Source organism: Colius striatus, chromosome 3 (genome assembly GCF_028858725.1).
Source record: "Colius striatus isolate bColStr4 chromosome 3, bColStr4.1.hap1, whole genome shotgun sequence".
Classification (NCBI taxonomy): domain Eukaryota; kingdom Metazoa; phylum Chordata; class Aves; order Coliiformes; family Coliidae; genus Colius; species Colius striatus.
Window position 1 is genome coordinate 56,560,990 of NC_084761.1, and position 9,189 is coordinate 56,570,178.

The following is a 9,189-nucleotide window of genomic DNA, read 5'->3' on the forward strand; positions in this document are numbered from 1 at the left end:
TTGTAATACCATGAAAGTGTTTATACTCAAAATATAAACACTCTTTTTATCCTGTTTTAAATACCATTAGCTACACAACAAATATAACTCCAGTGAGCTTTCATCTCTAAAGTCCCTCGTACCTACCAAGAGTATGGTAGCCACAGCATGGAGAATGCCATCAAATTTGCTGAAATTGACAGGGAAAATTGCCTTTGGTTGGAGGGTGCAGTTATACTATGGAAGAGCTACTTAACAACAGCTCTGAATACAGAGGCAGAGTTTGCCAAACTTCATTGCCTTCGTTCAATGCTTTTAACCTACACAGAGCTCACTGAAGATGTTTGCCTTTAGGCAATTTTAGTTTCATACAGCAGAAGTGCATTACACAGCAGTCACTACGTTAACACAGTGATCGGTCTCACACTAATTACTTTCAGTAATGGTTTAGATCACAGTAACTAGTAAATCTGTGCTTCCAGTGTTTCTTAAAATAGGTGGAGAGTGGAGAAGTGTATTTAATCCACAGACCAATACATTCAGCTATATATAAAAATAGCTCTATACCTATATCCTTATTCAGAGTAAAATTAGCAAATATTTTATGATGATCAATCCAATTACCATAATCTTAAATGAAACATAACTTCCCTCCTCTAATACCTCAGTTTCTAAATTTACCTTGTGTAGTTTAGCAAATGACATCCTTTCCATCTACATTTTCTTCTACACAGTGTTATGCACATTGCACATTTCTGATGTTGGGCATATGCACAAAAATGAGTCAGAGAAAATAAAGTTTTATGAACAATGTAATATTTTAATTACTTTATATATATATATATATATAAAATTAATAAGGACCTGTAAAACTAATCACCTGTTTTATTGAATAAAGATCCTCTGTCAAAACAAGTATTACCATTACCTAGGGTATAAACACACTGTTGGATATGGGTCATAGTACTCAATGTAAGTGATTTTGGGGACTAATTTTTCATACTTTTCAGAGGATGAAATGATAGAGTGTCTAGAAATTACATATCCCAAAAGCTGAGAACAATCTAAGCTCATTATCTTACTCTTCATATAAAAGGTTAATTCCTTTAAACAGACATAAATGAAACCATGGAAAAAAACAGAAAATGTTAAAGTGACTGCAGAGGTGATCATAGGACTCGTTAGGATGGTGAGAAGTTTGCAAGAAGTTATGTCTGTTGACAAAAGCTAGGCAATCAGCTAAATCAGTGAAAAGAATGTAATTTGTGACATACATATGTATCAATGAGCCTGAACATGTTTATCTAGGCTATCTCCAGATCACTCTTGCAGACCCAGTTTGAAATTCAAAAGTATGCAGATTGTCTAATGAAACTTAAACATTGTAGGAGAGGGTGCTCACTTACTGAAATGTGGTGCAATGCTGCAGAAGTTATGGAGATTACATGATGTTAAACTGAAAATATCAGAGGGATGTATATACGTATATTTTAGCTGTGTGTAACACTGATGTCCTTCAACCGTAGTAGTGAGAAAATCTATTCCAAGTTGGTTTTTTTCCAAAAGAGGAAAAAATCAGTACAGACAACAAAACCAGAAATTATTTGTAGCCTCACAGTCACCTGACACCCCAATAAGTATGATAGAGGAGCTGATGAAAACCTCCTGAGACCCGATGGATAACACTTTTCCCATGAATCGCAGACAAAATTGAACTTCCAGTCACCTCATCTAAAATATTGTACAATATGGTCATATATGTTCTGCAACTACAGGGCTGTTGTGGTTTTGCCCAGCCAGCAATGAAACACCATGACAGTCTCTTGCACACTGCCCTCCATCCACCTCCACCCTCATTAGGATGGTGGAGGCCCCAGTGAAATGAGAGGAAAAAAGATAACCAAGGATGTTGTGCATTGAGACCAGGGCAGGAAGGGCTCGCTGCCAATTACGGTTCCAGGCAAAACAGACTCCAGTACTCGACTTAGAGAAGAAAGTAGGAAAGTTTATTCTACTGTCTAAAAGAAACAGAACAGAATAAAAAACAGAAAGAGAGCAGAATGATGAGAAAATTACAATGAGTACTTTAAGATCTCCCTCCCCCATCCCTCCTTTCTTCCCGGGCCCAGCTCACTGCTCTCGATATCTCTACCTCCTCCCCCTGTCAATGGCTCAGGGGGCCAGGGAATGGGCAATGTGGTCAGTCTCTCACAGATGAGCTCTGCCACTTCTCTCTTCTCAGAGGAGGACGACTCCTGGCATTCTTCTAACAGAAGCCATCTTTACAGCTCCTTCCCCATTACTAAAAACGGCTTCATGTCAAACCATGACAAAAGCCTGAAGTGAAGGGGACTGAAAAGGACAAGAAGTAAAGAGGTGACTCAAATAATACAAGAGATAGGACTTAGAAATTATCTACTGTTACTCAGACTTTAATGGTACACAAAACATTGAGATTTCTATCCTTTCAGGTTTTTGTGTCCCACAGAAATATTTTTTTAAGGCTAGCTCTTTAACCATCTTCTATATTGCTAATGCTTTTTTTTAGATTCCAAGTGTATATCTAGCGAAAACAACCTGATATATCTCAGATAGATCTGATAAATTTATTGGGTGGTAGATTCACCATTGAAGAAAAAAAGTTATGATACCTTAAGTCTCATGAGAATAAAATTAAGTCATTATGTTGTGAATTTCAGTTGCAACTTCACAAATAGGTACATTTTAATGGTTAAAGGGAGGAGTAATTTAGTTGGATGCCCAGACAGGCTGGATGGAAGTTTAAACAGATGCAGAAGCAGTTCATTCTCTAAGCTACAGGCATATGTTGCCCAGACATATCTGCCCACATATTGAACTGTTGATCATTTTAGCTGAGCGTTAAGCCATTGGGAATGCCAAAGGCCCAAAGGAACTGCGGGTCCCAGTTGAATCTGCGTATTTACACACTCACTTGCACTCTAACTGCAACCCGGCCCAGAAGAGAACGTGCAAAACAGAGTACCTAAAGGATCTAATAGATGAGATTTTATTTGCTTTGATGAAGAAGCCACGATATACAGTGGTAGAATATTATACTGATATGTAGTTTCATTTCAAGTTCTTTCCTCTGGAAGGTTTTAAACTTAGACACCTCTGCACTCAATATCTTGAAACTGGAAACTTTCAGAGTACATATTGCCAAGGATTTTCAAAATATATGGATGACTTGCTATATTTGAAATGTTCCTGTTTTACCATGCATGATACTTTTTTTTTTTTAATTGCAATGAAAGTACAGGGGATGGGAAAGGAAAAGAGGAAACAGATGGGATAGAAGAGGGTGATTTTTCAAAACACTGCTGATTATTTGCCTGAAGGATGATTTCTGCTATTTAATTTTCGATACTTTTAACATGCTAAATCCTATTTAGAATTTTAAAATATCTGTAAGTATACAGAGCACCTGAGAGCCTCTTAAAAATCTCAACTAACAAAGCAGCAAGAGCATTAATTTTAAAATGTAACAAGGACTGATAAAATGGTTGCCTATGCCAGATAATTGCATTAGCCTAGGAGGCTCTATCAAAAGGAATAAGTAGTCTTTTGCTGCTCTGATTAGTGGCAGAAATCTATTAGAAAGAGCTTGAGAGTAATGAGAAAAGAGAGATTAAAAAAAGTAGCAGCATTTAGAAAAATCAGAAAATGCAGAAATAGGGAGCATGAAACGTAATCAAGGGAGCATATTAGGCATTCTTAGTAATTTCATGTGCAGTATAGTTTAGAAGTAGTTGTAAATCAGGAAAGGAAGAGTAAATTATATAAATAGGTACTTCTCTCCTACCTTTTCTTAGTTCATCAGCAGAAAAATTAAGATATCAGTGCAAAATACAGGAGAATCAATGATAGAAGTAAAAATAGATTTGCTGAATATAAGCAATACAAAGAAAAAAAACAGAAAAAATTCTGTAAAGTCTCGTATAAGCCACATGAAAAACACAAGGATCAAACCTACAATCTTGCCTTTGTTCAGAGTTCTTGGTGAGTCATTAAAGTCAAATTTGTAGAAATACAGATCATATCAGCTATGCAGATAAACATGTTCACAATCTGTAAACCATAGACTGAAACAATGGCATTAAAATGATAAGAATGCAATTTCAAAGCATAAACCTGGCTAAATTAAAAGCAAATGGCATTGAATTTATTAAATCAGACTACAGCAAGTATTACAGTATGCCTTTAAACCAGTGAATGCATCCTCAGAAGCTCAGTGAGTGACCTAACTGTGACAACACTGAGCTCAGAATTAACTGATTTATTCTCCTAAGGGTTCATTAAAAGATAACCCAATTTCAGTGATTTATCATTCTTACCTAATTGATTTTTATTTAACAATCCCTGGCACAATACCACAGAAGTTAAATTCACACCTTCACTGCTAGAGCAGATCTGAACTCTGCATATATAGAAAGAAACTAGCATTTCTAAGAGCATATGATTCATCAGGAACTTTGCAATAAATATACATTAAGTCAAAGAGGGGAGAAAAAAAAAACCTAACAAAAAAATCACCAAATCCCAACACAATTTAAAGTTAGTGGTGCATTTTCTATTATTTTTACCATCATGTGGCTATATCCCTCACTCATTAAGGTAATAGCATATGAGAAAATAACAAATGTAAAACAGATTAGCTTAAAAAAATCCACAAAACAACTGTAAGCATAACTGTGATTTTCTATTTCTCTTGTATTGCTTGGTCTTCCTCACCACATGGAATATAGCAAAAAAACCCCTCTAAATCTGTCTTACCACTAAACTTCTACTATAGATGCATTTCATACTAAAGCAGATCCTGACAAAGCTGTCTGCCTGCCCACTATTGCCTCACTGATACAGTTTCCCCTGCTCAGTACTTCTTTTTCTTCCTTGTAATCCCAGCTGTTAATTGCTTTAACCTTTAGTCAATTCCCTTGAACTCAGGAAATTTGCATTTTATTAAAACTAAGTTAACCACAACTTTAACCTCCATTCTAATTAACACAGTTACAACACTGTAAATGAGATTTTCAAGAATATTCAGAAATTACATGGCAATTGGTCTAATCCTTACATGTCAGAATGTCTGAAAATCTGATATAAGGTATTGTCATGATAATGAGTTCTCCTCGTATTTGTATAGCTATTGGCTCCTAACTACCATACTATAGTGATTGCTTTATAATATTTAACATGATACTTAACATACTGGATGAGGGGACAGTGTACCCTCAGCAAGTTCGCTGATGACACCAAACTGGGAGGACTGGCTGATTCCCCTGAAGGCTGTGCTGCCATTCAGCGGGATCTTGACCAGCTTGAGAGTTGGGCAGAGAGGAAGCTCATGAGGTTCAAGGGCAAGTGCAAAGCCTTGCACCTAGGGAGGAACAACCCCATGCACCAGTACAGGCTAGGGGTTGACCTGCTGTAGAGCAGCTCTGCAGAGAGGCACCTGGGAGTCCTGGTTGATAATAAACTGAACATGAGCTAGCAATGTGCCCTCGTGGCCAAGAAGGCCAGTGGCATCCTGGGATGCATCAAGAAGAGTGTGGCCAGCAGGTCTAGGGAAGTTCTTCTCCCCTGTTACTCTGCCCTGTTCAGGCCTCATCTGGAGTCCTGTGTCCAGTTCTGGGCTCCCCAGCTCAAGAGGGACAGGGAACTCCTGGAGAGAGTCCAGCGCAGGACCACCAAGATGATCAGGACACTGGAACGTCTTCCTTATGAGGAAAGGCAGCGGGACCTGGGGCTGTTTAGTCTAGAGGGTCTGAGGGGGGATCTCAATATTTACAAATATCTAAATAGTGGATGTCAGGAGGCTGGGGCATCCCTGTTTTCTATGGTATCTTAGCAACAGGACAAGAGGCAATGGGATGAAGCTGGAACACAAAAAGTTCCATTTAAACATAAGAAAAAACTATTTCACTGCGAGGGTGACGGAGCCCTGGCACAGGCTGCCCAGAGGGGTTGTGGAGTCTCCTTCCTTGGAGGTCTTCAAGACCCACCTGGACATGTTCCTATGCAACCTGCTCTAGGTGGAGCTGCTTTAGCAGGGGGGTTGGACTAGATGATCTCTAAAGGTCCCTTCCAACCCCTACCATTCTATGATTCTATGATATTCCATAGTAATTACAATTTAATAGGAAATCTGTTCATGGATGTAAGCACATTTAACCCATACTTGGTAAACTTACTTTATTTTGCTTCATTGCTGCAGAACACTGAAGCAAAGTCTATCACAGCCAGGTATCTCTTTATTTTAATTTCTGCATTTGCAATGGCATCATAAAAATTAATGCAAAAAATGCAAATACATTACATTTTGATTCTTGTCTTCCACTCTCCTCACTCCCCTCAGGATAAATACATCAGTGTAAGGAGAACTTACACACCAATTATTCTACACAGCTGTCAACACATTTTACAAAAGATCCTTTGTAAATGGGGAGAGTAAAGTAGGGAAAAAAGAGACTTTTTTTTTCCACATTAAAACTATTTAGAGAACAAGATTGCACAAGAAATTGGTGCACATTTACATTGAATAATTTTTAGTTTGTAACTAGGTCATTAAATCAGATGCATAATCACCCAAGGGTCTCTTTATAGTCAATGGCAAAAGACCAGCTGAATAGCTCCATGTAGCTGCCCATTAAGTATCTACAGAGCCAATGTTTCTTTTTTCATGTCCCAGTTAAAAAAGTTAGGTAGAATGAGTCTTGGTAATCCTGCACTGTGGGCACCTTTCAGCTCCAGCTTGTGTCCCAACCACATACTCCATCTCAGAATTAAAGGTGGTTAAATTAAAGCTGGTTCCACACCTCACCCAGCACATCTCTGTGAAAACAAAAATTAGAAGGAGACGACAGTGATTCTTCCATGGTGTTCTGCCAGGAATAGCACAGCTATTGACATTTCACAGAATCACACAGAAACATAGAATGGTAGGGATAGGAAGGGACCTATAAAGAACATCTAGTTAGTCCAATCCCCCTGCCAAAGCAGGTCCGCCTAGATCAGGTCACTCAGGAACACGTCCAGGAGAGTTTTGAAAACCTCCAGAGAAGGAGACTCCACACCCTCCCTGGGCAGCCTGTGCCAGGGCTCCCTCACACTTACAGTAAAATAGGTTTTCCTTATGTTTAAATGGAACCTTTTGCGTTCCAGCTTCATCCCATTACCCCTTCTTCTGTCACTGAGCACTACAGAAAAAAGTGCCGCCCCAATCTCTTGACATTTCCCGGCATGCTCTAAAGCCTCTGTAATGGCTGTGAGTGGAGCCACCAGCCCAACCAGAAAGTGTGTGCTTATGTTTGTGTTTGCATTTGGGAACGTGAAAGATGGAAGGACTGCAGTCATGACATGGTCACAATGCAAGGTGGGAAGGTGCTCTTGTAAAAGCAAAGGCTTAAGACAACACTGTTTTTTCATCACTGTTTTTTTCAGAGCAGACAAAAAAATAGCCATATTTTTATTCACCCAAATTAATAGAGAATCTAAAAACTACCTTTCTCAATCATCGTTTGCATTCATGAGTGGAATCTCACCGTCAAAAATGTTTTTGCTGTCATTTTATTATATTGTCTGGCTTATCTTTGGTTTCACCATTAACTCCCTTTCAGAACATACTTCCTTCTGCACTTCAACAGTTAAATATAAGTTGCTGGTCCCACGTAGATTTGAACAGCATTAAACAGAGCTATTCCCTAACTTGCCACTATGCTTCCTGTGCTATTTGAACTCTAAATCCATTTACTTGGAGGAAGCAATTAAATTTCAGTGTTCAATCTTCTGAGTGCTACAGCCTAAATGATTCTTTTTTTTTTTTTAATTAAAAAGCCACTGCCACTGCCCTCCATAGCAGTTCTGTAAATCTGTGAAGCAGCTGTGTTGCATGTGCACAAACAAATAGTGTTCAGCATAAACTGAATTAAGATTTTCCTTGAGTTAATCATGCTTCTCCTTTTTTTTTTTTTCTTGTTTTAATAGTAAAAAACTTGAAGAAATAGCATTTAACTGTTTAGGGACAATCTTTACAATGAATATGTCTTTAATTATCTGGTTCATAACTCAAAAACCCCTCCACATTTTCATGTAGCATAAGTAAAAGATGACAAAGTACTACCTTCTCAATTTTAGACAAGTGAAAGAGAACTTATCAAATATACTACTAGTTAGGAGCCACATCTGTATGAGACCTTTTCTCCTGAAAGTAGAATATATTCCATTAAAAAAGCATGTCTGCTCCTGTGAGACACCTTCTCTGTCAGTGAGTTATTTTTCCACTATTTTTTTCCTCCAAGATAGTTAAGACGCTGGAAGAACTTGGAGTCTTGTTTTGTTGGTGTTTTTTTTTTTAAATACTGTCCTTTTGAATTTTTTCTCAGACAGAGATGAAAGAAGTACTATTTAAGCTGAAAGGATGACATTAGCACAAGAACACACAATGCACGTGGACATAAATCAGTGACAGATACATTTGTGATGAGCATTAGAAAGTGTTTAAGTATGAGAGAAATGACATCCTGGAAAAGATCTCTGGAGAAGGACATTAAAAAACACCCCTACTTCTAGGGCAGGAACAGTCTTTCATATTGTCATGGTTTAACTCCAGACAGCAAGTAAGCAACATGTAGCTGCTCACTCCTTCCCATGTGCAGAGATGGAGAGGAGAATTGGAAAAAAAAACAACTAACTTGTGGGTTGAGATAATAACAGTAAAATGCTAATAGTAATGCTAACGCCAACGCTAATACTAGTAATAATAATGAAGACAACAAAAAAGAGAGGGAAATAAAACCCAAGGAAAAACCAGTGATACCTGATGCAATTGTTCACCACCCACTGACCAATGCTCTGCAAGACTCCGAGCAGCAATTTGGCTGCTCCCAGACAACTCCCCCCAGTTCATACACTGGGCATGACATCTACAATATGGAATAGCCCTCTGCCTCAGCTGCCCTGGCCCTGCTCCCTCACAGCTTCTCGTGCACCTCCTCGCTGACAGATCATGGGAAACTGAAAGGTCCTCAATTTAGGAATAGGACTGCTTAGCAACAACTAAAATATCAGTGTGTTATCAACACTATTCTCATACTAAATACCAAACAGAGCCCTGAACCAGCTACTAGGGAGAAAATTAACCCTATCCCAGCTGAAGCCAGGACACCGATATTATTAGTAGATCATGCCATA